At 37.2% G+C, this 27,081-nt stretch overlaps 1 long non-coding RNA gene and 1 pseudogene across 1 annotated transcript in view; both read left to right on the forward strand.

Moving 5' to 3' along the window:
* Nucleotides 1–27,081, forward strand: part of LOC116152651 (uncharacterized) — a 57,444-nt gene that overhangs the window by 13,594 nt on the left and 16,769 nt on the right. The window contains exons 2-3 of the long non-coding RNA XR_004136209.2: nt 14,196–14,421; nt 16,010–16,200. This is a non-coding gene — a long non-coding RNA (uncharacterized LOC116152651). The remainder of the gene's footprint in view (nt 1–14,195; nt 14,422–16,009; nt 16,201–27,081) is intronic.
* On the forward strand, nt 788–11,828 carry LOC135322330 (tigger transposable element-derived protein 1-like; annotated as a pseudogene).

Here is a 27,081-nt window from a genome sequence, read left to right on the forward strand (position 1 = left end):
AAAGAAACAAGATCAAAACAAGATCTCTAGTAGAACAACTTAACTAGAGAACAGGCTGGATATAATCACCAGTCAGGGTCCAGAAGAAATGATTGGTATTTTACGGTGAATTATTTAATGTGAACTTATATTGTGATGAGGTTCTAGAAGGGGGTTCTTATTTTATTTTATTTTTTAAGTGCCATGGACCCATTGGACAGGCTGGTGAAATTTATAAATCCTGTATTAGATAATACTTTACAAAAATGGCCTCAACCACATTTCAGATCTCATCCATTTCCAGTTCTTTCTCATAAAGAGGTGGAGTCTGTGTGCTCTCCCCATGAACCTAGGTGGGCCTTCCTGACTGCCTCACCTAACAGAGTACAGTGGAAGTGACATGTGTGACTTTTGAATATAAGTGATAAAAGGTGGTACAGCTTCTCTCTGGCTGTCTCTGTCTTGGGGTCCTGAGCTGCCATGTAAGAAGTCGGGCTACCTTGAAGTGCCATGTTAGAGGGACCACATGGAAAGACACGTTGCTTTGTCTTGGGAGTGGCAAATTATGCTCAGAGACTGAGATTGTCTTTGTCAGTAGTTTATTTAACACAGGCTTACTGCAGAAATTTCACAAGCCACTAGTATACAGTGTTAATGTCTCTTAATAAGCCAATGAAGAAATAACATACCTCAAACCAATGATAGATTAATTACACTATTGTTCCAGGCACGGGGAGATGACAGTCCAAATTAAGTTGTGGTGTACCTCTATAAAAATTTGGTTTCTGGGGAGAGAAGGCTTAACTAGATGGGAGCTGACTTTCAGCTGCCAGCACAAGACCACAATCCCTTGTTGCTGGAGCACGTTGCTAGGGAACCACAGCACCGGTATTGGGCAGACTGGGCTGCTTCCAGGTACCGTTGCCCGCCTCATGCCATCTCGAATGAGTGCTCAAGACAGGAAAAAATGTCCCTTCTCTTCCTGAGATTGCTGTACAGCTTAACACCACTGCCCACCAAGAGCAGCCTGGCCACAGCAGGAGCAAATGGAGAACTAGATCAACAAGTAAAAGTCTGTAATTTTGCCCAAATCAAACTCTGCAATATTCCTCACAAACTCTCAGTGTTTATAGGCTAAATGTCCCCTTGCCATAGTTGCTTCTCCCCATGTTCTTATCCATAAGCCCCCAAGGGGCTCCTCAGCAGCTGTGCTCATCAAGGACAACTGATGTGATGTGATGTGATGATCCTGACACAACTGACTTCATTCTTGTATCAAAACAACATCTAAAAACAGTCTTTGTCATAAACAAGTGGATTAAAACAAGTTCGCTTAAGTCATAAACAAGTGGATTTGAAATCATATCAAACCTATACCCAACACGTAGAGACAGCTGCTGGAGGAGCCCCACCTGTTCTTGTCCCCAGCTGTTCATGTCTTCCCAGTGTAGGAGCTAGACTCGTAAACGGATGGTTCCAGCCCAGCCACTGTTTGACTGTAATTCCATAAGAAACCCCGAGGGAAACTGGCCTAGTGGATCCCAGAACCATGCGAGAGAGAACAGTAAAAATGATTGTTGTTTTAAGATACAAAGTTTTGTGGTGATTTGTTACAGAGCAATAGGTAACACAAACAGTCTCCATTTCAGAATAATGTTTCCAAATGTTGAAATAGCATATAGAGGATTACGAAGGCATGTTGAAAGATTAAAAACCCAGTGTATGATAATACATGTGCTTTTTTTATTAATGTATTAAATGAGATCTAGTGTTGGATATAATGACCACTATAATTTCAGTGTTGATGAGTGTAAATGATGTTGGAGTGGCCTATGCAAAAAAAGTTTTTTGTTTGGGTAACAAAAATATGATATAAAAATATTTGATACTTTTTTGGTAAAGTCACAGGTGCTTCTAATACTGTTCTGATGTGCATTTTTTAATTGAAGTATAGTCAGTTTATGTGTCAGTTTCTGGTGTACACCATAATATTTCAGTCATACATACACATATTCATTTTCATATTCTTTTTCATTATAGATTACTACAGGATATTGAATATAGTTCCCTGGGCAATACAGTAGAAGCATGTTGTTTATTTTATATATCGTAGTTAGTATCTGCAAATCTCAAACTTCCAGTTTATCCCTTCCCACCCCCTTTCCCCACGGCAACTATAAGTTTGTTTTCTATTGGCTTGATGCTTTTATTCATTATGAAAGGAAAAGCTAAATTTCAGTTACAGATGAGTGAAAAGAGAAAAATAAAGGTACAATTTTTTTCTCATCCAAGTTGATGGACTGCTTCTCTCTACCCGCCCCCCCCCAACTGAGAACTATAGAAAGTTGGTTCTTGCAAGATATCTTAAGAATTATAAACCAATCCTTTCTTTTCCATATAGTAGGAGGGAAAGGTGTGACATTACTCTGATGACAAGTTGAGATTATAATGGAGTGATCATAATTGAGGCATACAAAAATGGAGTTGTGTGGCCATTGAGGACCAGGTCTCAGACTTACCTCTGCACCACTGAGAACTCGAACTTTCTGTGAATTATACCTAACCCAGGGACACCAACTGTTTCTAAAGCCCCATCTACTAGCTGCAACCTTGAGTCTCAGTGTTGTTCTCCTTGTAACTATGCAACCATTTTGGACCCCAGCCAATCCTTACTTAACAAGTATCCTTATTTCTTGCGGGTTCCAGTTTTAATTCTTGATAAACAACTCATGTAACTAAATGTAACCTTGCAGTTTTTGCCTTTATAGACCTCCCCCACTTTGTAGTCCAGTGGAACACAATTTGAGTGCTTCTTGAATCTGTGTTCCTTGAGCTGTAGTCCTAATAATCCCCAAATAAACAACTTTTTATTTCAGTCAGGTCTCCATTTCTCAGGTTTTGGTTAACAAATCCTTGCTCAAGATTTTCTTTTCTGAAACCACTCCTCTGCTCCTTTTCTCTAGAGTTGTTTGTCTTCTATTTTCCCTTTCATGGATCTGTCTGCATCCCTTTTTCTATGGCCTTTTCTTTTTTCATGGCCCTTCCTAGCCAGGAAATTAAATGGAGAGCTTTAAAACCAGAGCTGTGTGTATACTACTTCCTCAGTCTTGCTCATAATTCCAGAATTCATTTATTGGAACTCAGTGTTCTCCCTTACATGGTGTGATTTATCATATGAACTCTCCGTTTAGATTAAACAGATCATGCATCTATGTACATCCCTACTCCCCACCCCCATAATGCACTGCACACTCTTACATTTACCTAAATTAGCGTCTTCTCAGCATGTGGTCTTAAGTACTACTTGTAGCAGAATCACTGGGCCCACGCCTAACCTGAAGACTACCTGGAGGCAGGTCTCAGGAACTTGAATTTTAACCTGCTCCCCTGGGTTTAATGGCCCTGTGAGTTTGAGAGCCCCAGATCTGAGCTCCATTCTCTAAAGGTCCGTACAAGTTCCACCTTCTCAGTGTAGCCTCCTCTACCCACCACAGCCCCACCCACCTCCAACATTCCCATTTTTGATATTGCTGTTATCTTATCCTGCCCTGCCTTCTTGATGGAAAGAGCAGAGAGGGAGAAAGAAGAGGACCAGGTGGTGAGCACTTATACACTAGACACTCTGCAAGATTTGATGAAGTAAATGTTACTGACCTTGTTTTACAAATAAGAAAATTAAAGTTCAGGAAGTTGTGACTGGTTCAAGGTCACACAGTTACTAAATGGCGGAAATATAAACTTACAGCCTTGATTTTTTTTTTTTTTTCAGTTCCGAAGCCTCTGTTTTTCTTTTGACACAGAACTTAATTCAACTAAGCCTCAAGGTTGAAGCATAAGCCACTTTTCATATGCTAAGCCCCATTGTCTGTTCCTTTTCCCACAATAGCCTGAACTTTCCTTTGAGCCTTTACAGATTTCTTTCTCATTTTATGCCAACCCCCATTCATTGTCTGTTTTTCTAAAAGTTCTACTCTGGTCTCTTTTCTTTTCCCACTCTTCATACTGACCTCAATTTTTTGACCTATATGCTGGACATTCAAATCTGTCTCCAGCCCAGATTTCCCTCTTGGGCTTCAGACCCATATGTTTTATGCCTGTTGCCGTAGATACTAAAATTCTGCAAGCTGGACTCTATTCCTTGGCCCTGCTCAGACCTTCTACAGACCATCTCAGTCACTGTGGCAGATTTGGAGGGAGGGTTCTTTTAACATCTCCTCTAGCCTCTATTTAGTGGACCTCCCCACTGCAGAAGCCAGAACACTCCTTCCATTTTACCTCTAAACTTTTCAGATCCCAGGGCTCAGTCTTACACTTACACCTTAGGTGGTTTCATTCAGTTCAAAGACATTGAGTGGCATATAATTGATGATGAATCCTGAATTTCTCTACCAGACCTCTCCCTTAAGATTTGTATGTTCGACCTCATACCAGCAGTCTCCATATGGGCATCTAATTGGCATCTCAAACTTTGTATGTCCAGAAGAGAACATTGAGATCCCTGCTGTCTGCAGTGCTCACCTTCTGCACTGTAGGTGACACTCCTCTATCCCCTTCACATCTCTGCTTGGAAATGCCTTGCTCTACCCATCCCATCTAAAATAGAGCATGCACCATCCCTTGAACCTACCTAATTTTATTCCTGTAGTATTTGCTTGACAGAAATTAGGTTATTGTTTGTTGTCTGATTCTCCCACTGTAATGTAAGATTTCTTAGAGCAAGAATTTGTTCACTGCTGTATCTCTGGTACCTAAAAGGGTTCCTGCACATAGGAGTGCAAGAAGTATTTTTTATTCTTAGATGCCCACTGCCACTATCTCAGTATAGACCCTTATTACCTCTCACTTGGCTTGCTGCAAAAGCCTAATGCCCTCCTAGCCTCCAGTTCCAATTATTTTCCAAACTGAAGCCACCGTGACCTTCCTAAAATTCAAAACTGTTCATCCACTGCCCTTCTTAGACTTGTCAGGAGATTCTGTATAAGTCTGGACCCTGGACCTCAAGCATCAGAAACTCAGCTTGCTCAGGCAAAAACAAAATTCTGGGGCACAAGAATCTAAGAAAGTTGTTCGGTAACTAAAGTGTGGGATGCAGCTGGACTTCAAGAACAAAGGGAATGGGGGACTGAAGTGCTCCCTCCTCACCATCTCTCAGTGATGTTTCTCTGTTATCAACTTCATTCTCTTTCTTTGCACACTGGTGTTTTTCACAAACATAAAACACAGCGACTCACAAGTTCTGGGTTTTCCACCCTGTTTTGCAGATAGTGACTCTCCCTCTTTTTAGTCAAGTTTAGTTTAAAAATTCCAGATCAGCACTTAACTGGCCCGTTTTGTGTGATACACCTTGTCCAGAGACAGTCCTCAGTGTTCAACGGGTGGGGTAAGATACAGGCATTTTCTATGAAATCCCTTTGGTTGGAGTGTGGGGATGAGGCCCAGTTTGCAGAAAAGGGTGGATTGGTGCTAGACAGACACACAGTAGGCTGTCATAATTCCTCGTTGTCTTTAGAGAAAAGGCAAACTCTTGGCATGCTCTAAGATCCTGCCACTTCTAGCCCCACCTACTTTTCCAGCTTACCATGAGTCTTTTTTTCCCCAGCTTTACTGAGGTATTATTGACATAGAACATAGGTAAGTTTAAATGGACAATGTGATGATTAGATTCATATATGTGATGCAAAGTGATTACTATAATAAGGTTAATTAACATCTCCATCCCTTCATATAATTATAATTTTTTTGTGTATGTGGTATTAACATTTAAGCTCTACTCTCTTAATACAGGATTGTAAACTGACTATAACTCCATTAAAAAAAAAACTTTCAAGTGTACAATACAGTATTGATAATTTTAGTTGCCATGCTGTGCATTTGATCCTCATATCTTATTTATCTCATAGCTGGGAATCAGCATGGGTCTTGATTTCTCAGTCTGGGTACCAGGCATTCTGAGATCTGCTTGTGCCTCAAAGGCTGCAGCATATGTTGATCACTCTACTTGGAATCCGTGTTAATTAGATTCTCCAGAGAAACAACCAATAGGACATATATGTAAATACAGAGAGATTTAAGGAACTGGTTCATACAGTTATGGGTACTGGCAAGTCCCAAATCTGGCAGGTTGGAGACTTAAGGGAGAATTACAATCTGAGGTCTCCTTCCTTGGGGGAGGTTTATGTTTTTTCCATTAAGGCCTTCAACTGTTTGGATGAGGCCCTCGCATATTAGGGAGGCTAATCTGTTTTACTCAAAGTCTACTGATTTAAATATCATTTTCACCTAAAAAACATCTTCACAGAAACACCTAGAATGATGTTGGGCCAGATCTGGTTGCTGTGGCCTAGACAAGTTGACACATAAAATTAACTATCACAGAATGTTTTCCCTCCAGACTTCCAGCTCTTCTGGCTGATTGCTGTCTTTCAGATTTCAGCTTGGTCATACCTCCTTTGAGAGCCTTTTGTGACCAGCATTGGGGTGTGGACCACCCTTTTGAACCCTATATGTCACCCTGTATTTATTAATGTGACAGACTTACTACATTATATTACAGTGCCAATTTTTGTGGTTTCTTCCCACGCACTGGAAGTAACTGCATGAACATTGAAATTATTCACTGTTGGATCCTTATCACTTTCATTCTACCTGATATGTAGGAATTGCTAAATAAATAGTTGTTGAATTAATGAGTCCTACGTGCTTCAAATTTCTACCCTTGTTGACTACATCTTCTCTTTCTTCTTTTTCTGTAATTAGAACTCTTACTTGTCCTGGCCATTGCACTTTTGCCCCAGGGCTCTGAATTTTACAGTGTGCCAGTTTTTAAATGAGTGTGCAATTAATTCAACAACACATGCATGTAGTATCACTAAGTTTAACACCTAGTTAGCAAGAATAATTAGTTAAAATAGGAAACTACCAGATGGTAAGTATTATCAGTAACACCCATATGTGAGCCAAGACATGAATTCCAAAGTTAATCTGAGAGCTTATTTTATGTCTGCCCTGGCACCAAAACTGATAGTTACAATGCGACTGGAAATTCCATTCTACGCAATAATTTCTAATGGCAGATCTTTTAACTTTATTCAGTAAGTGTGGGGATGAGAAGACATAAAATATGCTCACACCAAGAAGTTATGGGAAGGCTAGAGTATGGACCTGCCTTTCTGTATGTGTCCTGCTAGTTGGAGCATTAGGATTTGAGGTTCAGCAAAACAGGTTTACAGAATTATTGGAGGTCATCCGCAGAGATCAAGGAAATATGCAGATAGGAGAAATGTGTCCAAGCAGGTATAGCTACCTCTAGTATCTTCACTTACAGGGTTTGCAGCCATACAGGTCAGTCACCGGGAGAGAGAATGTGAACTACTCTGGACATACAGTTGGTGCTATGTTGACCCTAGGTCTCCCCAAAGATGTAGGTGTTTTACCATGTCTCTTAATGTACATCGGCCTGGAGTTTTAGCCGTAAAGGTGTTAACACATGAAGTTCTTCACTGCAGAAAATTAAAAACTGAAAGATGACTCCCTGTTGATAAAGCTCGCAATACTCAATGTCTCAGACTTTTCTCTGTCATTATATAACTGAATATTTCTATCCAGAGTCCTTAATTGGACTCCAAGGTGCTTACGAAGCTCAAAGTTCATGTTCACTTGAAAAGAATGTATATTCTTCTTTTTTTTTTTTTTTAACATTTTTTAATTGAGTTATAGTTATTTTACAAAGAATGTGTCTTCTTTTTTGGGGGGATGTAATGTCCTGAAAATATCAATGAAGTCTAACTGTTCTATTGTGTCATTTAGTATCTCCATTGCTTTATTGATTTTCTGTCTGAAAGATCTATCCAGTGATGTTAGTGGAGTGTTAAAGTCTACTATTACTGTATTCCCATCAGTTTCTCCCTTTGTCTGTTAGTATTTGTTCTATATATTTAGGTGCTCCTATATTGGGTGCATATATGTTAATGAGTATATCAAAGTTCATTTATCAACCATTCCATTGACTGCTGTTTCTTTGCTCCTGGGGTTCCTTAAAAGACCCTAAGTCACATTTCTTAGAGACTTGAAACATACGCTGAGGAGTCAGGGTTGTACCATCCCAAAGGCTCAGCTTCTTGCTCACCCATGTGGTTCTCTCCAGGGCTAGCATTTATGGAGGAGTGAAGATCACATGCACATCACTTGAATATCCCCCCTGCCACCTGTCAGCTATTGGGGGGGTCTCAGACTATCATCAGTACAGTGGGGAAAACAGCAATGGCCACCTCAGTTATAAAAAATGTGTTTCAATAATAAATAAGTAAATAAAATGTGTGCTCTCAGAAGATCGTGTAACTGAGTGCTGGGAGGCAAAATGTTAACATCCCTCCTTGGCTAATAAATACATTTTGAGTCTCTTCTCTGCTACGTTCTCCAGACACAGACACCCTCAATTTATCTGTTGCAGACTTTTCTTTTAAATGAATTAAGAGGCATTAACCACTGAGGTTTCTATTTCAGTTGTGGAAAGAAAATATAATCAAGAAAGTCAATCTGGTATTCAGAGGACTGAGGGAGGTTCTTAGATTTATTAGCCCTTCAGTCTGATGTCTTATAAATAGATTAAAATCAGGCTAATCTGGTATCACTCTGCCTTTAGGTGTGAGGGATAGGAAAAAAAATAGACTTGTTAGTTGAAGAAATCTTGAATGAATAGGGGCATGAGTGGGAGGTGTAAAAATGAAAGGATGCGGGTGCATGTCTGTCGGCCATCTGTGTGTTTCAAGGGAAATTATGACTGAGAAATCATTAGAATGAAAGGAAGACAATATGACACTGAGATGCCACTCTTGAAATCATATCCCATGTAAAGCAAGTATTGGATGTGTCAACCTTGGGGGAGGGGAGGTGCCACAGCATCCCTTGCATGATAAAGTGTTTCTGTTTCCCTTGGCTGCTATAACGAATCACCATGTTGAAAAAACACAAATTAATTATCTTACCATTCTAGAGGTCACAAGTCTAAAATGTTTCCACAGGGCTGCATTCCTTCTCGAGGTTCTAGAGGGGAATCTTTCCTTGGCTTTTCCACCTTCTAGAGGTCCCCCACATCCTTTGGCTTATGACCCCTCTCCTCCATCTTCAGAGCCAGCAGCAAAGCATCTTCACATCTCTCTCTGACCTCTGTGTCCACTGTCACATCTTCCCTGACTGTTTTACCTGCTTCCCTCTCATAAAGACCCTTGTGATTAGTACCACAGGCCCACATGGGTAAACCAAGATAATCTCCTAATCTCAAAATCTGTGATTTAAGCACATCTGCAAAATAATTTTTGCTCTGTTAAGTAACATAATCATGGTTTCCAGGTATTAGAATGTGGACTTCTTTGGGAGGCCATTACTCACCATACCACATCAAAGATGTGAAAGTTATTTTTGTTCCCATGGTGATTTTGAGGTAAAATTTAACATGCAGGTAAACTGCTTCAGCAAAGAAAACTGTCATGGTTTGCCTTCGCTTTCAATTTCGTGGACAGTACAGAGCTAAGTGAGCACTGATCATATAACCAGAGCCTATCTCATGAGTTGTATTCAGCACTGAGTCTTGTTTTTAAGGTAAGAAAACATCAGCAAAGAGGTGTTAGTTAATGTCGAGTCACATACAGGCATACATTGTTTTATTGCACTTTGCATTATTGTGCTTCACAGTATTGTGGTTTTTTTTTTTTTTTTAAACAAATTGAAGGTTTGTGACAACCCTGTGCTGGGCAAGTCTGTCAGTGCCATTTTTCCAACAACATTTGCTCACTTCGTATCTCTGCATCACATTTTGGTAATTCTTGCAATATTTCAAAATTCTTCATTATTATTACATTTGTTGTGGTGATCTGTGATCAGTGATCTTTGAAATTACTACTGCGATTGTTTTGGGGCACCAAAAATCGCAACCATTTAAGACAGGTGAACTTAACTGACAGGTGTTGTGTGTGTTCTGACTGTTCCACTGATCAGCTGTTCTCTTGTTCCCCCATCTCTCTCATTCTCCTTGATCCTCCCTATTCCCTGAAAAACAACAATCTTGAAATTAGGCCAATTAATAACCATACACTGGCCTCTAAGTGTTCAAGTGAAAGGAAAAGTTGCATGTCTCTGTGTCTCTCACTTTAGATCAAAAGCTGGAAATGATTAAGCTCAGTGAGGAAAGCATGTCAAAAGCTGAGATAGGCTGAAAGCTGGGCTTCTTGCAGCAGTTAGACAAGTTGTAAATGCAAAGGAAAAGTTCTTGAAGGAAATTAAAAGTGCTATTCCAGTGAACACACGAATGACAGTGAAGTGAAGCCTCTTTATTGCGGATACAGAGGAAGTTTGGTGAGGATAGAAGATCGCGTCACTCACATCATTCCCTTAAGCCAAAGCCTAATCCAGAGCAAGGCCCTGACTCTCTTCAATCCTTTGAAGGCTGAGAGAGGTGAGAAAGCTGTAGAAGCAGAGTGTGGAGCTAGCAGAGGTTGGTTCACAAGATGTAAGGAAAGAATTCATCTTCTTAACATAAAAGTGCAAGGTGAAGCAGCAAGTGCTGATGTAGAAGCTGCAGCAAGTTATCCAGAAGGTCTAGCTCAGATAATTAATGAAGGTGGCTTCACTGAACAACAGATTTTCAATGTAGATGAAACAGCCTTATACTGAAAGAAGATGCCATCTAGTACTTTCATAGCAAGAGAGAAGTCATTGCCTGGTTTCAAAGTTTCAAAGGACAGGCTGACTCTCATGTTAGAGACTAGTGCAGCTGGTGACTTGAAACCAATGCTTACCATTCTGAAAATCCTAAGGCCCCTAAGAATTATGCTGAATCTGTTCTACGTGTGCTCTATGAATGAAACAGCAAAGTCTGGTCAACAGCATATCTGTTTACAACATGGTTAATTTAGTATTTTAAGCCCATTACAGAGACCTAGTGCTCAATAAAAGATTCCTTTCAAAATAGCATTACTGCTCATTGACAGTGTACCTTTTCACCCACGAGCTCTGATGGAGATGTACAGTGAGATTAATATTATTTTCATGCCTGCTAACAGAGCATCCATTCTTTCAGCCCATGGTCAAGGAATAATTTCAACTTTCAAGTCTTCTTAAATATATTTCATAAGGCTATATGTAGCTGCCATAGATAGTGATTCCTCTGATGGGTCTGGGAAAAGTCAATTGAAAATCTTCTGGAAAGTATTCATCATTCTAGATGCCATGAAGAACATCTGTGATTCATGGAAAGACGTAAAAATAACACCATCAACAGAAGTTTGGAAGAACTTGATTCCAACCCTCAGGGATGACTTTGAGGGACTGAAGACTTTAGTGGAGAACGTAATTGCAGATGTGATGGAAATAGCAAGAGACCTAGAATTAGAAGTGGAGCCTGAAGATGTAACTGAATTGCTGCAACCTCATGATAAAACTTTAATGGGTCAGTTGCTTATGGATGAGCTAAGTAAAGTGGTTTCTTGAGATGGAAACTACTCTTGGTGAAGATGCTGTGAATATTGTTGAAATGACAACAAAGTATTTAGAATATTGTATAAACTTAATTGACAAAGCGGTGGCAGTTTAAGAAAACTGACTCCAATTTTGAAATAAGTTCTGTTGTGGATAAAATACTGTCAAATAGCATTGTATGCTACGGAGAAATCATTTGTGAAAAGAAGAGTCAGTCTATGTGGCAAGCTTCACTGCTTCCTTTTTTTAAGAAATTGCCACAGTTACCCCAGCCTTCAGCAACTACCACTCTGATCAGTCAGCAGTCATCAGCACTGAGGCAAGACTCTTCACCAGCCAAAAGATTTTGACTTGCTGAAGGCTCAGATGGTGGTTAGCATTTTTTGGCAATAAAGTATTTTTAAATTAAGGCACATACATTGGTTTTTTTTTTTTAGGCAAAATGTTATTGTGTACTTACTAGACCACAATATAGTGTAAACATAACTTTTATATGCATTTGGAAATCAGAAAATTCACATGACTCTCTTTATTGCAATATTTGCTTTAGTAGTAGTCTGGAACAAAACCCATACTATCTCTGAGGTATGCCTATAATGTTAGAATTTGAAGGAATCTGAGAGATCATATGATCCAATCCTTTTCATCTTATACATGAGAAGAATAAAATGCAGAGAGACCAAAGTGACTTACCAAGGTTATCAGCTAATTAGTGACACAATACTAGCTCTGGCTTCCTTGTTCTCTTCTCACTGTACTTAGATTGTGAATTAAGCTTGAGAAGCCCTCTGGAGTTAGTCACTGATTATCTACTCTTGTCACTTTTTTTCTCCATGATATTGGGTAAATAACATTAGTTACCTTTAAAAAAACAAGAAAAAAGTAAAATCTCCGTGAAGTTCACCGATCTGAAATAACCACTGTTTACCAGTGTGGCTGACACTCAAAGGGACAGAATAATGGCAAATGGATTTAAATCTCAGGATGAAGAAACTTTTTTCTCAGTAGATTCACAAATATGGGCTAACGAATATAGATAAAATGAATGTGGAGGAAAATGTCTAGTTTCCTTGGGCTTTTATTTTTTTAATGATGTTTTTCTTCCAAATTTATATAAAAGCATTTATTGAAGGCCCACTGTGTATAAGATGTTGTCATAGGTACTGAGAAAAAATAATAAAAGGTTTTATTGAGATTTATTATTCACTGTTTTAATTTATCAAACTCCTGAAAATACAGAGAAAAACAACTTTAAATTTTAAAACACAATAATCTTGAAGTTGCAAAAGTAGGGCATTGAATGAGAATATTCATTCAATATGGCACATTAAAAAATGTTAAATGCAGTTCAGAGTATATTCATTACCCTTTAAAATTCCTTGTGGATGGGAACCCATTTCCTTGCTTCAGCTGAATTGCTTAATCTGCCAAAACCAGATTAGCCAAAGCACTAAGGCATAGTTAAACTATGGAAATACAGAATTTTGACAAATCCTAACACAGATGGGAAAAGTAAGTGCCAACCCTCACACCTGCCTGAGCCCTTGCCATTTGGGTTTGTAGTTCTTACACGCCTGGTTTGCTGATTCATGGGTTGTTTTTCCTACAATATTTGTTAAATCAGTTTCTCCCATACCATAAATCACCCAGAAAGAGCAAGGCAGTTTGTTTTGGAAACCAAATGAACACTCTTAGGTCACTTGGTATCTTGTGATGCAATTCATTTGTAACTGTATTTTGGAGTGTGGAAATATTTAGGAAAATTAGTCAACTATAGATAACATGAATAATTTGACTCAGTCACATTTTTACTTCTTTGTAGCTTTGAAATCACAGGAAGGGGAAGTAAGCAGAAAGAGGAGAAGAGAAAGATGATGTTGGAAAGGATGTTTCTGAGATGAGTTGGGGGTCGTTGGTATGAAGTTGGGTACCTTCAAAGCCAAAATCGGTTTCAGACCATACTCCTACAACCTACAGGTCTCAGGCTTTTACAGAGGGCTGATTGATAGTAGCTGATGTCTTTGGATCACCAGCTCAGGCTTTAAGACTGATCAGTCAAGCAATTTGGTTATAGGCCATTGCCTCAGAAATTGCACAAAGGTTGATGGCAGCAGTAAGCATAGTAAATTTCATGAGCTGTCACGATTTCCTTAAAGCACTTGTCTAGGTTCTCTGTGCAGCCTTTAACTGAATACCATTGAATTCCACCTGAGGGAAACAAGAAGGTCACAGTAGAAGAATCCGTTGGGAAGTGAAACCTACCTGGTCTCAGATGCTTCAGATAACTAACAAGTTTTAAAAAAAAAAAGACAAAGGAAAACAAAGCAGAAACTCTGGGTCTATCACGATCCAATCATCTTGCTTTTAAGAACTCCCACCCGAAGTTATTCTAGTTGGGTACATTGCAATACAAAAGCTTTGAGTTTGAAAGCTATTTTGTTTCACAATTTCAGTTGATAAAAGCCATGCAATTGCCAATGACTTATGTGGAAATTTCTGAAATGTTAGCTGTTTGGAAGCTTCCTAATAATCATCCCCTAGTTTTACACTGGTCCCTAGTTATTCAAAGGACTGAATCCACAGAAGGGTCATTTAGATGTGTATAAGCTTCTCAGGAATGGAGGTGTGTCCTTGACCTCATTTAATTTCCCCCAGTTACTAGAAGTAATGCATGTTCACTGTAGAAAATGTGAAAAATACACAAAAGTGCAAAGTAAGTGACAATAATGTCCTATCATCTCCAGCTTCAGTTGTATGGAGGAGAACACAGAGGAGCAGCACTAAAGGCAGCAAAACCTGTGATGGTTGGAAACTTGAGAAAACAGTAGTCTTTCAACTGGGGACATTTTTGTTGGCTATCTATCCACCTTCAGGAAGAGAAGAACTATCACCCAGCGCTAGTATCTCATGGCTCCAGGGAGTCTTGGCCTGTTTCCTCTTCAATAAGGAAGGGGCTCTGGATTGGCACAGGTGAGTCAGAGGGAACTTGGGACTCAGAGGGTGGACTGAGGCTACACAGGTTGAACAAAGCTCAAGTGACTCTCTTAAAATCAAAAAGCTCAGCAGATATGATGCTAAATTCTCTTCCTCTCTCCCAAGTGACTTTGATTTCCTCTGGTTTTTTTTCTCCCCTTCTAATTCCATAGAGAAATTTAGAGTTTTGCTTTGTGGATTTTTGTACATAAGTGGCATACGGTACATACTGTTTTGCAACTGACTTTTTTTCTGCTCAGCAGTGTTTTAGAGATTTTTTTTCTTGTTAACAAAAGGATCTGGTTCATTCTGAGTATTGCATAGCAATCTGTGGACTGAATATATCATAATTTAACTTAACTATAGACAAACATTTAGGCCATTTCTGTTTCTTTCCTATTAAACATAATGCTCAGTGATAACCTTCATACATGCCTTTTTTTGTTAGATGTAAGTACTTCTCTGTGGTAGATACCAAGAAATAAATTGCTTTATAGAAGACTGCTCATTTAAAATTTTAACCAAATTCACAAATTGTCTTAAACAAAGCTAAACCAATCTAAACTGTCATTAGAAAATGCATGAGTTCCCATTTCCCCATACTGTCACTAACCTTTGGTATTATGAAACTCATAATTTTTAGCGATCTGATGGGTTAAAAATATTATTTCTGTAATTCACATTTCTTTGATATTTATTGTTGGTTTCAGCAGCTTTTTATGTTTTTAGGTTAAGTCATTTATATCTCTTCTGAAAATTGCTTTTATATTTCCTTTAACAATTTTCTTTTGATTATTGGTCTTTCAAAAAATTGTTTTTTTTGTAAGTTCTTTGTTTATTCTGGTTAGATATTAATGCTTTTTCTGTTATTTATTTTCCAACTATTTTCACCCAGTTTATTCCTTTTTTTTAAAATGTTAGGATTATCATTCATTTTGTAAACTTTAAAATGTTGATATATTCAGTCTTTTATTTTCTTTATGACTTCGCTTTTTGGATGTTAAGGAGGCCTCCTCTCCTTCAAGCTTAACATATGTCCTTTAGTTTTTCATCTAATGTTTACATTATTTGGATTTTTATGTTTCTCTCTTTGATACATTGGGCAAAGCTGACTTTCTGGGCATGAAACTTGTGTAATTGCACAGAGCCTTGCACGTAGAAGGGCCCAGCAAATTATGTATTAATCTTTTGTGAGGATGTAAATGGTGTGAATGAGGCCATATATAGCTTTCTTAGGAGATGTGTGCTCTGGAGTTAAAGTACTCACATTTGAGTATTGACTACAACACTCCTTAACTATGTAACATCATGCAGATTTCTTAATCTTTCTATGCCTCAGATTCCTCATCTTTAAAATGGTGGTAGTGACAAGATCCAGCCCACCCCATTGTTTTGTTGGTGTGATGTAATCCAGGTAAAGCCCTGGATTAGTACAGCATCTAGCATGTAGTAAATGCTCAGTGAATGTTTGCTCTTACATAAGTATTTTTCCTGTGCTCATTTTAATTAAATGTTTTTGAAGTGTCACGACTTACCTTTAAAATGGACCTCTGTTATACAATACTGACCAGCTTTTGTTCTGCAGGTTCCAAAATCTAAAAGACATCCATGGAAGGGGATCGAGAGGTTGCATGATCTACAGATCAAACCTCCAACACCTCCAAGTACAGGAGAGAAAAAATATGGGGAAAATAGAGATGGACACCAGAGAGGGGAAAAAAGACAAAGAGAGAAAGAGAAATCTAAAAATAAAGCAGTGATTTTTGACTTTAAAAAGTAAGTAATATTTCATAAATTGATGCTAAAAATTCACATGAATTTAAAATATTTTTATTTTGAGAATGTAATGAGGGGAATTTCATAACATATGCTACATTAAAGAACTGGAAGCACTCTGAACTGATACTAACTAGAAATGAGGCCAGATGGTCTAAACAACTTAGTTGGTTAAAATGTATTCAGTTCCTCAGAGCCTAATTAAGTCAAACCAGTTATTTAGCCAGAATATTTGATTTCAGCCATATATCCACTATTAGGCCTTCATTTCAATGTCTAAGCAGAACCTTATGTATAGTAGGTTCTCTGTGAGTATTTATTGTTCGATTAATGTTTACGTATTGGTTATCTTCAGTACTCAGGTTCAGTGGCTTAAAAGTGTTTTTTATTTTGGTTATGTAGAAATAGCCCAGAGATTCTTAAACTTAGTCAACATAGATAAAATCGTAAGACATTAACTGGAAGATCACTTTCCATATTTGACTATGCATCAGATTTACTTAGCAGTTCAAATAAAATGAATACAGATTCCCACAGCGCCCATAGAATCTGAGTTGGAATCTGTGGGAGATGAGGCCCAGGAATCTGTATTTTAGATATACAGAAACAGTGGAGGGCATGTGATTTGAGTATAGATGTCTGGACCAGTTTTTGAGAACCATTGGTTCTACTGAATTCAGGAATCACCTTTATAATAACACTTGCAGGAAGCCTTGGCTAGTGATGGAAAGCTCATCACCATTAAAAACAGCTCAGATTGCTAAAGGATTCTTCTAAAATTCAACTGAAATTTTTGTCTTAATTTTCAGAATTTCAGTCTTTTAATGTATGAAAACCATTGCCATGTCATTCCTATTCACTGATTAACTCCAAAGAAGAGTTTACCAAACATTTTGTGCAATGTATTTTATATCTCCCTCCAACATATTGGGGATTAGAAGAGATCACTTTTAATAGAAAATAGTCTGGCTGATGAGGATAATTAACCTCTGTTAACAATTCTCTCCAGCTTCAAACTCATCTAAAGACATTTTGGAAATACCACACTGGTTCTCACACTGAGCATGACAGACTTTCAATCCATAACCAACTATCAACCAACAAATATTTTTTAAAGAACTAAGCGTATGCCAAGGACCCTGCTTAGCAATTTACATGCATTAGCTCAGTCATTTCCCACAATAAACCTTTCAGGCAGGTATTGTAATTGCCCACATTTCACATAAAAGAAAACTGAGGCCTCAAGATTTTAAGTAGCTCTCTCCAGCGGCAGCAACAGGAATTAAAAAAGGTCTGTTGGAATGCAAAGCTCTTGTTTTTAGCAAGCAACCGTGTCACTGGAGCTGCCTGCCTTTGTGTATCCCAAACCTTCTGATGTTGCCCTCTTCTTGCTGGACATTTTGACTCTTCCAATATTCAGGATCAGTCGTCTGCCCAGAGTACTAGGGCTGCTTACTTGTTCAAGTCATACCTGAGTTAGTTTTCCTCCTGGACTCATGATTTCTCAATCTCATAACTTGTGCTTAAGAGATCCACTGCGTGGCTCAGACCTTTGGTGCCAGTGGTCCTCCAAGGTGGAGAGCTTAACATGGTGCCAGATCTTTCTCTGCAGTGGATTGTCTTCCTAGGTGAGATCTGCTCTAGCTTCTTTCTCTTTCTCTCAGATGGTCCCTCTTCTTTCTGATTCTACAGCCAATATTCATAGTCTTCTTAAAACCTTTGCCCTGACTTTCTTTTCTGCAACTGGAGACAGTGCCTTAACTTTTAGGCCTTTTTGCTGACTGTGTTTATTCCATTTCCTGAATACTTATAAATATGTTCATAGATCCCATTTCCTTTCTTCCAGTCATTTTTTGTCTGAAAATTTATTGTTGATTTTTACTAATATAACTAACATATGATCTATTCTGATTTGACAACTAAATTTAAAGTTTCAGTTTACAAGTAAAATGAATAGTTTCCTCACATGATTAATTCTGAAATGTGCTATTCTGTTTCGTGACTTTATTGTGGGGAACATCCAATAAACCATATTTCATAATTAAATGCATATTGTAGATATATATGTAATTATTTAAACATAAATCATGATGATGGTGATCTTCTTAAAATAACTATTCCTTACTTCTTGGGCACTCCTTACTTCAAAATTTCTCTTTATGCTGAATTTTCTTCTTTTATCCTCACATTTTCCCCGTGTGTCCAGCAAAATTAATGCAATCCCTTGCCTGAACCATTTTTTTTTCATAATATCCAAGACACAGAATGTCTTCTCTTGAGATTTTTTTTTTACCTGTCCCTATGCTTTATTCCACATTCTTTACAGGAGAGAAGTTTAAGGTCTTAAAATGCGGCAGAGACCCAACCTTTGCAGTTTGAGTTTCTTGCTGCTCTCTGTTCAAGGGGTAATCAGAACTCAATTGTGCATTGGATCTAGTAAGGGATAGTGTGGGAATCAGAGCGGTCCAGGGGCTAGACCTGGTTTGTCTAACTTCCATAGTGCCTTCAAAAATGGTATTAGTTGTTAACATTTTAAAAATTAGAGTTCTCCCACAAACCTGAATTTCTGTTTTTTCTTGAAGAATCAGAAGATCTGACAGTGTTGGGCTCTCCTCTCTCCATAGCAGCTGGGTACTCGCTGACCTCTTGTTTCACTACTGGATCGCTCCCCCCCATTTATATTGTCTATCCAAACACTAGGCATTTGAGATAGTGGTCCCAGTATTAAGTACCAAAATTCTGTAGGTGTCATTGTTAGAATTTTATTTATCTGGAATGCCTTGTGGATTATTCCAACCTAAGTGTGATCTCTAGACAAACACTTGGAAACTTGTTGAAAATGCAGACTCTCAGGCCCTACCTGTGACCTGCTGAATCACACTCTGCATTTTAACAAGATCCCCAGGTGACTTGTATGTACATTAAATCTTCTGACTCTTAAGAGACCTTGCCCTGTTAACTCCTGGGTTCAGCATAGAGCAGCTGTCATCATTACCATCTTTACCATTGCATTGAGGGAGAATTCCCATGATGGTACTTGAACATGCCTGTTCAGAGATACTACCTTCATGAACATCTACCTAGTCTGAAGGGCCTTAGGAATTCTGTAAAAGGGATTGAAAACTCTGTTATCTCCTGTATGTGACACTTTTATAAATGAAGGAATGTTAAGAGTTGGTGAAGATTAGCACATGTAACAGAAAAAGTGCTAGGAGACCCTTGTCTATGCTTACTTGGTTTAATTAATTCATTTTCTTTGCCGTAAATATTTATAAGGGCTTCCTACCTAATTTGGTTAGTTGCAGCTTAACAATAATAATAACATGTGGGCTACCATCTACCAGCTCGGTTTTACTCATGTATAAAATGGGAAATAATAGCACTTAACTCATAGAGTTGCCATGAGGATTCAGTGCATTAATACAAATGAAATATTTAGACCAGTACCTGGCATATAGTAAGTGCTAAACAAATGTTGGCTCTCATTATTACTTAAGGGTTCATTCAGACCTCATTATAAGCACCTTAAGTACCTTATTTAAGACCACCTTCCACTTCTATTGTGATTCTGCAATTTCTTGAGTAATTTTCCCTCTTTCTGATTTGTATGTTCTTAATGACTTACCACTTAAGAGGCAGACCAAGATAAAAGCAACACTGAAGACAGTCCTTCTCATTCTAAGATTTCTGGCTAAAAAAGAAGATGGAAGGGAAGGCTTATACTACCATTAAATCTTTCCTAGGGAAGTAACAAAGTTATACACTTGTTAACTATTATATAAAAAGGGAAATGACTAAGTAAGTTTCATTTATTTCATTAAGAAAGTATAAATAAATTCATTTTGTCTTTATCAAAAATTCACCATAAAACTTCTCCTTGTTCCAGACCATTTTAAGTTTAGGTCTTCTTATTATCAAATACCATCCCCTCCCTTAATAATATCCCTGAATTGCAAAAAGTGAAGAGAGATAATGTTTCTAGAATAATATCCTGTTAGAAATCCTTTTAACTATTAACCAAAAAATTTATTTATGCTTCTTCATAAATTAATGCTTTCCTTGGAAATAAATTTACAAGGAAAGCATTATATGACAGTTAATAATAGTTAATACTTATTAAAATGAATAGAAATAAGTTGTCAGATTGGCCAAAATATAACATTTCAGTTATGTATGACTTACCTGCCTTCTTCATGAGTGTATTGTGATTTTCTAGGTCTGAACTTCTTTAAAGAATAACAACAAGTAAAATTTCTGACGTAATTAAGTCCGTTGTAACTGAAACTGACAAGAGAGGTCTCTGAACCTGTAGATTCTAAACAGTTTAAACAGTAAAAATTGCCCAAGTAAACAGGAAAATTTTCACCTGAATGCTCTGATCTGTATAGAACTTAATTGCCTTTCCCATGAAATTAACATAATAAGACTAAGTCAGGCAACAATTAAATTAATTAACTGTAAATTTGGCTAAAGTTTTTTTTTTTTTAACTTTTTTTTTTGGTGGCGAGGTAATTAGGTTTGTTTGTTTGTTTTTCTAATGGAGATATTGGGTATTGAACCCAGGACCTTATGCTTGCTAAGCATGCTCTCTACCACTGAGCTATACCCCTTCTCCCTTAGCTAAAGATTTCTATGTTCACTGTGGTACAGATTAATTAGTTCATATATACATAGTCACGTGGACATACTATGTTCTTTATACAAAGTACTTGGTCTTGATATTTTTAAAATTAACCATATAGTCTTTATGGCAGAACTTGGTACATTCAGAAAGCAATTTGATTTTTTAAAATTAATTCAATTTCTGAATTAATATATAGTTCCAAATTTATACATTCTTCGTGAAACAAATTAAAATATAAAAACTATTGAAATCTCTTTTGACCATGTTCCCACCAAACTGAGTGTCTACCTCAAATGTGACCATATTAAATATGTTCAGTATTCTTTTTATTTTGTGCATTTTCATAATACACTTGTAATTTGAGAATGGGTGCAATGTTGCTTTTTGTTTTAGTTTTGCAAAAATAGTATCATACACTACGTATCATTTTCCCCCTTGTATTTCACACAAAAATATGTTTAAAAATCTGTCTATGTCAGTCTTTAAAACTGCTTCATTATTTTTCGTTGCTGTATATTTTTGGTATGGATATGCCGTAGTGTTTTTAGCCATTCCCTGGTTGATGAGCACACAGGCTCTTGGGTTTTTTTGTGTGTGTGTTTATGTGTCTTTTTTTATGACAAACAATGTTGCAGTGTGTATATATGTCCTTGGGCACTGTCGGTGGCACGTTATCATGGACACATGAACACCATGCAGAGAGAAGCAAAGCAGTTCTCTGTCTATTGATTCTTAGAAAAGGATTTATATAGAAAATGCATGGTGCCTCACATATCATCTAAGTTATAACAATGTTAATAATCTTAAGCTATTTAGGTTCCCAGGCTCCAGGTTCCCAGGCTCCTGCAGTAAGCACAGGATGTTACATGATCAAGGACAGATTGTTTTAAAGTTCATCACAAAACTTCATTAAGTAGGCCATCTCTTATCCAGCCGGCTGTGCCTGTCTTAGGTTGTCCTCCTCTGAGGATCTTACCCATCACTGGCTATCCAGCTGTCCATACTGGATACATTAAATAGGCCAGCCAGCTACTTGACATTTCTCACAGCTTGTTTATCAGTTCAGCGCATGGCTTATTCTCTAGAGCCTTTAGGTGGGGGCCTACAGGCACGTATGCAAGTAGTTTCTCTAAGACAGATCCTGAAAACTAGGAATTGCTTGTCACAGGGTATATTTGTGTGGCATTTTAATAGATACTATCAAATTGCCTCTGAAAGTAACTATCAATCTTCCTACCACCAGCAGAATATGAGTAATTTTTCCTTCATACCCTCTTTAATACTGAATCAAAGATTTGCAAAATAATGTTTATTAGTATCTAAAAATCTAAATTAAAATAGCATTTAGCCTATCAAGTTGACAAAGATGAAAAAGTTGATTATTGACAAAGGGTATTCTGAAATACGCACTTTTACTCAAGAGTCAAGAAATGTGAATTAAGGTGTGTATTAGTTCATACATACTATTAGTACATTTACTCATATATACGTTAACGTATTAGTATGTGTATATATTAGTATGTATGCACTATTAGTACATTTACTCGTATGTATATACATATGTATGTATGCACATAAATACTGTATTACACCATATTATATATTTATAGCTTGCTTTTAAAAAACCTTAACTTCATATTTTGAGTAATTTTTTGTCATTAAATATTCCTTAAGAACATATTTTAAAATATTCTGTAATATCCAGTGGTAAGTCAGGCTTTTGATACACATTAATAAAATTATTTTCTAGAAGAGTAACACCAGTTTAGAGCTATAGTGTGGCATATTCATTTTTAAATTCCCAGTGCTTACCTTTACTGCGCCTAGACCATAATGAGTTCTTAGTTAATGCTAATTTTTCTCCCATTCCTCTGAATATTTTCCTTGTGCTCACATATCTTCACTGTAAGTTTGTCTTTGGCCCTGATGAACTACTGTTAGAAAATTATTTCTTTGAATCAAGGTGACATCTGATTAGTCAGTCCACAAACATGTTTATGGAAATAAAAACTCTTAGGTATTAATCAGGAGGATATTTTCCTTGATATATATTATCTATATCTGCTTTCCTTTAATAAGAATTTTTTTTTTTACTCCTTCTAATTGATATCTGTAGGAAATAGATTTTCATGAAAGCAATCAGTACAGAATGTGGGGCCCTGAAAGTGGCCGCTGGGTGTCTTAGAGATTGGGGATGAAAATTTCCATCTGAGATACCCTAGGAAAGGTGACTGGAATACAAAATAATGATACACAAATTAATAGCAGTACATACTGTATGATTCCATTGAGCATATGAAATTTAAGAACAAGCAACATGAATCTACAGTGATTGAAGATGAAATAGTGGTTAACTCTGGGAGTGAGGATGGACTTGAGAAAGTGCCTAAGAAAACTTACTAGGGTGAAATGAAAATGTTCAATATTTGATCTGTGGTAGATATATGTTTATGCAAATGTAAAATGTTATTACACATCTTAGATTTGTGCATTTTTACCAGGTAATACCTTCAGGGTACATATGTTTTCATTCCCCTTTTCATTAGGGATGTCAGTAGGAATTTTTTTTTTTTTTGACTCTTCCTCCCTAACGGTGTATTTATTTATTTATTATTTTTTTAACATTTTTTATTGATTTATAATCATTTACAGTGTGTCAAATTCCAGTGTTTAGCACAATTTTTCAGTCATTCATGGACATTTACACACACATTGTCACATTTTTTTCTCTGTGAGTTATCATAACATTTTGTGTATATTACCCTGTGCTATACAGTGTAATCTTGTTTATCTATTCTACAATTTTGAAATCCCAGTCTATCCCTTCCCACCCTCCACCCCCCTGGCAACCACAAGTCTGTATTCTCTGTCTATGAGTCTATTTCTGTCCTGTATTTACGTTTTGTATTTGTTTGTTTGTTTGTTTTTGTTTTTTAGATTCCACATATGAGCGATCTCATATGGTATTTTTCTTTCTCTTTCTGGCTTACTTCACTTAGAATGACATTCTCCAGGAGCATCCATGTTGCTGCAAATGGCATTATGTTGTCGGTTTTTATGACTGAGTAGTATTCCATTGTATAAATATACCACCTCTTCTTTATCCAGTCACCTGTTGATGGACATTTAGGCTGTTTCCATGTTTTGGCTATTGTAAATAGTGCTGCTGTGAGCATTGGGGTGCAGGTGTCATCCTGAAGTAGGGTTCCAGGATGTGGGATTCCTGGGTCATATGGTAAGTCTATTCCTAGTCTTTTGAGGAATCTCCACACTGTTTTCCATAGTGGCTGCACCAAACTGCATTCCCACCAGCAGTGTAGGAGGGTTCCCCTTTCTCCACAGCCTCTCCAGCATTTGTCATTTGTGGATTTTTGAATGACGGCCATTCTGACTGGTGTGAGGTGATACCTCATTGTAGTTTTGATTTGCATTTCTCTGATAATTAGATACTGAGCATTTTTGCATGTGCCTTTTGATCATTTGTATGTCTTCCTTGGAGAATTGCTTGTTTAGGTCTTCTGCCCATTTTTGGATTGGGTTGTTTATTTTTTTCTTATTGAGTCGTATGAGCTGCTTATATATTCTGGAGATTAAGCCTTTGTTGGTTTCATTTGCAAAAATTTTCTCCCATTCCGTAGGTTGTCTTCTTGTTTTACTTCTGGTTTCCTTTGCTATGCAGAAGCTTGTAAGTTTCATTAGGTCCCATTTGTTTATTCTTGCTTTTATTTCTTCTAGGAGAAAATTTTTAAAATGTATGTCAGATAATGTTTTGCCTATGTTTTCCTCTAGGAGGTTTATTGTATCTTGTCTTATGTTTAAGTCTTTGATCCATTTTGAGTTGATTTTTGTATATGGTGTAAGTGAGTGTTCTAGCTTCATTGTTTTACAGGCTGCTGTCCAGTTTTCCCACCACCATTTGCTGAAGAGACTGTCTTTATTCCATTGTATATTCTTGCCTCCTTTGTCGAAGATTAGTTGACCAAAAGTTTGTGGGTTCATTTCTGGGATCTCTATTCTGTTCCATTGGTCTATATGTCTGTTTTTGTACCAATACCATGCTGTCTTGATGACCGTAGCTCTATAGTATTGTCTGAAGTCTGAGAGAGTTATTCCTCCAGCCTCTTTCTTTCTCTTCAGTAATGCTTTGGCAATTCTAGGTCTTTAATGGTTCCATATAAATTTTATTATGATTTATTCTAGTTCTGTGAAATATGTCCTGGGTAATTGGATAGGGATTGCATTAAATTTGTAGATTGCCTTGGGCAGTGTGACCATTTTAACAATATTGATTCTTCCAATCCAAGAGCATGGAATATCTTTCCATTTTTTAAAGTCTTCTTTAATTTCCTTCATCAATGGTTTATAGTTTTCTGTGTATAATTCTTTCACCTCCTTGGTTAGATTTATTCCCAGATATTTTATTACTTTGGGTGCTGTTTTAAAGGGGATTGTATCTTTACTTTCTTTTTCTATTGATTCATTGTTAGTGTAAAGAAATGCAACTGATTTTTGGACGTTAATTTTGTAACCTGCTACCTTGCTGAATTCTTCAATCAACTCCAGTAGCTTTTGTGTGGACCTTTTAGGGTTTTCTATATATAGTAACATGTCATCAGCTTATAGTGACACTTTTACCTCTTCTTTTCCAATTTGGATCCCTTTTATTTCTTTCTCTTGCCTGATTGCTGTGGCTAGGACTTCCAGGACTATGTTGAATAGGACTGGTGATATTGGGCATCCTTGTCTTGTCCCAGATTTTAGTGGGAAGCTTTTGAGTTTTTCACTGTTGAGTACTATGCTGGGTGTAGGTTTGTCATACATAGCTTTTATTATGTTGAGATATGTTCCCTCTATACCCACTTTGGCGAGAGTTTTTATCATAAATGGGTGTTGAATTTTATCAAATGCTTTTTCTGCATCGATTGAGATGATCATGTGGTTTTTGTCCTTTCTCTTGTTGATGTGATGTATTACATTGATTGATTTGCGTATGTTGAACCAGCCTTGTGTCCCTGGGATGAACCCCACTTGGTCATGATGTATAATCTTTTTTATGTGTTGTTGGATTCTATTTGCTAAAATTTTGGTGAGGATTTTGGCGTCTATGTTCATCAGTGATACTGGCCTATAATTCTCTTTTTTTGTAGTGTCTTTGCCTGGTTTTGGTATCAGGGTGATGGTGGCTTCATAGAATGAGTTTGGGAGTATTCCCTCCTTTTCAATCGTCTGGAAGAGTTTGAGAAGGACTGGTATGAGTTCTTCTTTGTATGTTTGGTAGAATTCTCCGGTGAAGCCGTCTGGTCCTGGATTTTATTTGTAGGGATGTTTTTAATTGCTATTTCTATTTCCTTTCTAGTGATCGGATTGTTCAAGTGTTCAGACTCTTCTTGATTCAGTCTTGGTGGACAGTATGTTTCCAGAAACTTGTCCATCTCCTCTAGGTTATCCAGCTTGGTTCCATAAAGTTTTTCATAATATTCTTGTATGATATTCTGTATTTCTATTTTGTTTGTTGTAATTTCTCCATTTTCCTTTCTTATTTTGCTAATTTGTGCTCTCTCTTTTTTCTTCTTTGTGAGTTTGGCCAGAGGTTTGTCGATTTTATTTACTTTTTCAAAAAACCAGCTTTTGGTTTGGTTGATTTTTTTCTATGGTCTTGTTAATCTCTATTGTATTTAGTTCCTCTCTGATCTTTATTATTTCCTTCCTTCTGCTGCTTTTTGGGGCTTTTTGTTCTTCTTTTTCTAATTCATTCAGGTGGTGGGTTAAATTGTTTATTTGAGATTGTTCTTCTTTTTTGAGGAAGGCCCGTATCACTATAAACTTCCCTCTTAGCACTGCCTTTGCTGTGTCCCATAGGTTTTGAGTGGTTGTGCTTTCATTGTCATTTGTCTCAAGGTATTTTTTAATTTCAGTTTTGATTTCCTCATTGACCCATTGTTTTTTCAATAACATATTGTTTAATCTCCATGCTTTCCTTTTTTTCTCCTTTGTTTCTCTGTTGTTGATTTCCAGTTTCATGGCATTGTGGTCAGTAAAGATGCTTGAGATAATTTCTATCTTCTTAAAATTGTTGAGGTTTCTTTTGTGCCCAAGTACATGATCGATCCTGGAAAATGTTCCATGTGCACTTGAAAAGAATGTATATCCTATTTTTTGGGGGTGTAATGCTCTGAAAATATCCACCAAATCTAGTTTTTCTATTGTATTATTTAATTTCTCTGTTGCCTTGTTTATTTTCTGTCTGGAAGATCTGT

This window comes from Camelus dromedarius, chromosome 10 (assembly GCF_036321535.1).
Source record: "Camelus dromedarius isolate mCamDro1 chromosome 10, mCamDro1.pat, whole genome shotgun sequence".
In the NCBI taxonomy this organism is placed as follows: domain Eukaryota; kingdom Metazoa; phylum Chordata; class Mammalia; order Artiodactyla; family Camelidae; genus Camelus; species Camelus dromedarius.